Below are 5,000 nucleotides of genomic sequence, written 5' to 3' on the forward strand. Positions count from 1 at the left end.
TTCGCATTCTCTTGCTGCTCGTTGGTATCCTTGATATATAAATCATGTTCGATTATTGCTAACTCTTCCCCCAGTTTAGAAAAAAAGAATACACAATACATAAAAATGATGAAACTTATTTTCATTTACATAAGACCGAAGCATCGTGAAATTAACACTAGTAACAAGTTCCTCAAATAGAAAGAGATGTCTTTCAGATAAATTCACCCCACATATGATATGCACTGAAAAGACACTTGCTTTTGCATTGTGTTTAAGTGCTAGAACAATGCTGGTCATGCCACAAGTTTTTATTTCTCTCCCACATTCTCTCTCTCTCCACACACACACACACACGCACGCGCGCGCGCGCACACACACACACACACACACACACACACACACACACACACACACACATATATATACACATTATATATATATATATACACATATAGTATATATGTATATACATTATATATATATATATATTTATATATATAAATATATATATGTGTGTATATATATTATATATATACATTATATATATATATATATATATATATATATATATATATATATTGTGTGTATGTGTGTGAATATGGAGAGAAAGAGAATGTGTGTTTGTGTGTGTAATATATAATCTCTATTACTCAGGATCTCTCTCTCTCTCTCTCTCTCTCTCTCTCTCTCTCTCTCTCTCTCTCTCTCTCTCTCTCTCTCTCTCTCTCTAACCATCTGTTTATTTTCTCCGTTTCTGCAAATAACGCATCGACATGGCAATATTTTTCGAGAATCATATCACCACAGAATATTCACCCCAAATCTAACCACCATTATACCCAATTTATCTATCTTTTGTTTCTTTCCAATCCCCAATGGCTGATAAGTCAATTGCCTTCACAGTATTCGAGACAAAACAGGAGGTCATCATTCTTTTTTATTTCAAAGACTCTCAAGTGCGGAAAAAAAATAAAGAAAACGAAGAAAGTAGAAGCTTCTTGAGACAAGGATACTTGGTCTTTTGGTAGCCCAGGTCCACGATGTTTTTTTTACTCTTCCTTCTCTCTCATTATTCGGATTATTCTATTTTCTCGGAGCGCCTGAGTTCGTTTCCTGAGATCCCCAGAAAGCACAGGGATTGAGGCGTACCCGAGGCTTTTCACCTCCTTGTGCTTCTGTTCGTGTGTTGTTCTTGCTGTGTTCTTGTTGTTCTTGCCGCCTCCGCTGTTGCCGTTGTTCGTGTTGCAGTTGCAGAGTTTATAATTCAGGCAGCGGGAGAGACCTCGACAGGCCCGGGCGAAGGACACTGCAAACAAGACCAACATATTACCTTCCTACGCTCATCGGATACGGGATTAGCCTTTAATATAATCTTTTTAAATTTCAGATGATAATAATTAAGGGTATAATTGTGGTTCATTACTTGCCAGAGGTAATTGCCACGTTAGTAATTACCACAGGTGAATCGCGCGTACCTGGGAAGCCGAGTCGTTGGCTGGCCGTTCCGAGGTCGTCCTTCCTCGGCGGGGACATACGGCGCCCCACGACCCGCCAAACGACCTCCTGCAGGGCCCGTGTGAGGCACGCCACGGCGATCCGGGATTGCGGAACGACTGGCCTCGTACTATGGAACGACTCGGACGGCCAAGGCTCCATTAAGTTAGATACGACCCGCAAGGACGATTTTGAAAGATCACCGCCGCCCAATTACGAGCGAGCCCTGCAGCCTGGCCTCCTCAGAATGCACTAATAAGGAAAATAATGAAGAGGAAATAAATCAGAAGGACGATTAAATGAATAAATATAAGGTGGCTCTTCCCTCGAAACGAATAAATTACCTCATTCTCGCCACGATTTCATTCTTTAAGACGCCGCTGAGGAGACACCCCCCTCACCCACCCGTCCCTACCCGATACCCCCCCCCCCTCTCATAGCGTACCAAGCACCCCCCAACACATCCCTCCCTCCCTCCCCCCCACCTTCCCCCATGAGTCCACCCCCACGGTTGATAGCTTGATCCCTCGCCCTTCCTTGCCTCCTCCCTAAGTGACACTGATACATTAGCTCTGTCCCGGGGCTGCAGGTTGCCTCTTTCGTGCAGTGCTGCAGATGCCGATGTTTTTTTTTTGCTTTTTTTTTAGAGGGGACGGTGGGTAGTCGACGTTGGTGGTGATGGTTTTGATCTCTCTCTCTCTCACTCTCTCATTCTCTCTCTCTTTATATATATATATATGATCTATCTATCTATCTGCACACACACACACACGTACACACACACACACACACACACACACACACACACACACACACACACACACATATATATTATATATATATATATATACATATATATACATATATATATATATATATATATATATATATATATATATCTTTCTGTTTCTCTCTTTCTACCTATAGTCTTTTTGCTTATTTTTCTAAAATCTACAGTCTCTTGATTTTTTTTTACATTCTCTCTGTCTCCCCCTCTCTATCTATCTATCTATCTATCTATTTCCATATATATATAGATATTATACATTTATATATCTAATCTCTCTCTATCTTTTTATCATCTCTCTATCTCTTCATCTTCTTCATCTTGATGTTTTCATATTTCCTTTACTTTCCTCTATATTTCTTTTCTTTCTCTACCCATCTCACTTTCTCACTGATAACAAATAAATAACATTATGTGATATTTCGATGTAAAATAAAAAGTTAAATTAACATGTTAACATCATTAACATCATATAAGATGTTTTGGATTATTTTTCTTTCATTGAAAATATCTGTTCTGGTGAAGATGCGTTTGACTTCAGTAAAAGGAGTGTACAAAGATATTGTAAGTATTTTCATGACTATTTAACTGTCTCAATTGCTTGTACGATTAGTTTTACTTAATATGCAAATAAGCAATGAGTAAAAGTATAAACAGATTTAGTTTTTTTATAGATAGATGTATAAAGAGATAGATAGGTATATTGACAGGTAGGTAGAAAGACACACAGACAGACGGAAAGATAGAGTGATATATAAATAGATAGATATATAGATATATAGGTAGATTGACAGACTAACAGACAAAAATAAAAGATGAATTAAAACCGACGTCTGTTACTCACTAAATAAAGAAATTTGCAATTCATGAAACACAGACACGAGACATGATGTGTCTATCAGCACGCGTAATCGATTGCGAACTATCGCTTACCCCATTAATGAAACAGTCTTGCAAATTGGCAATTAATTCCGTCGATGAAGATCCTCCGCTTTTCCTTGTTACTTACGTCAAGCCACTTCCTCCCTGCTTGTCCCTGAACACCTCTCCTTGCGACAAATACTTCCTGTTCTTCGGGTAATGATGCCCCTGTCAAGACGGTCCATAGACTTCGCTGACCTCGTAGAAAATGGGGAGCAGCGGCGAATTTGCACACACGAACGGCTCGCGAAATTACCCGACGACGGCGCTGACGATGCTCACCCCCCCCCCCCGAGCCCCTGGGGTGTGGAGGGGGCTCGGTGATGGGGGGGGGGTTGCGGGGTCGGAAGCCGTTCGGTCGGGGTTTGAGGCGAGTTGGTCGTTAGTGTCGTGGGAAATTTCAATGTTGGATGAGAAAGAGAAAAAAAAAAAAAATATTAGAATAAAAAACTAAACGATGCAGAAGAAATTTTAAAAAGTAAACGATGCAGAAGAAATTTTAAAAAGTAAACGATGCAGAAGAAATTTTAAAAACCAGACGATACAGAAGAATAAAAAAAAGCAAAACTAAACGATACAGTAGAATTTTAAAAATAAAAAACTAAAGGATACAGAAGAAATATTTAAAAACCAAATGATACAGAACTTTTAAAAATTAAACGATACAGAAGATTAGGAAACAACCTAAAAAAAAAAAAAAAGAGAGAGAAGAGAAAAGGGAAGAAACGAAAAAAAAAAAATCATAAAACATCAAAGAAATATATTCTACAACCTAAAAAAAAAAAAAAAAAAAAAAAAAAAAAAAAAAAAAACACCACCTAATAAACGAAACACACGAAGGATAATTCGAAGCCCCGAATTCTCCTTCGCCCATTTCACTGCATCTCAGAACACGTCAGTCTCACGTCGACAAGAAAGGGTAAGACCGAATCATCTCTTTCTTCCTCCTCATGACGCTAATAAATTTCTTGGCTGTCAACAAAGGTTATCGCCCGCTCGGAGGCCCAGGAATTCGCCTGCTGCGGGGAGAGATGTCGAGAAATCGATCGTTTTCCTAGTTCATACTTATGGTGAGGGTTATGATGATAATGATGATAATTGTGATGATGATGATGGGCAAAGTAATTGTAATAATGATGACTATTGATGATAGTAATAGTTATAATAATAATTGTAATAATGAGAATGATAATAGCAATAATGAGAATGATAACGATAATGATAATGATAATGATAATGATAATGATAAAGATAAAGATAAAGATAAAGATAATGATAATGATAATGATAATGATTATGATTATGATTATGATTATGATTATGATTGTGATTGTGATTGTGATTGTGATTGTGATTATGATTATGATTATGATTATGATTATGATTATGATTATGATTATGATTATGATAATGATAATGATAATGATAATGATAATGATTATAACAATAAGGACACTAATACTAATAATAACAATAATAATGATAATATAATAACAATGATAATGATAATGTTCATGTTAATGTTAATGCTGTTCCGATGGTTTGTATCATTAATAGTATAATTACTATATCGATTATGAAATCATAATAAAAATATGGTTTATGATGATGATCTGGCAGTGATGAAATAAGAAGAAAAAATCAATTTCCTTTTATTTTATTTAAATTGTTGATTGACAGGGATTTTTACCATTTGGCGCATAATGTATACTATAGTGAAAGATATGCTAAATAGAGTTGGATAAATAGATAGATGAATAGATAGATAAATTGATAATTTGTCAGGCAGATATATAAAATGAGAGACAGATAGATA

Source organism: Penaeus chinensis, chromosome 29 (genome assembly GCF_019202785.1).
Source record: "Penaeus chinensis breed Huanghai No. 1 chromosome 29, ASM1920278v2, whole genome shotgun sequence".
Classification (NCBI taxonomy): Eukaryota; Metazoa; Arthropoda; class Malacostraca; order Decapoda; family Penaeidae; genus Penaeus; species Penaeus chinensis.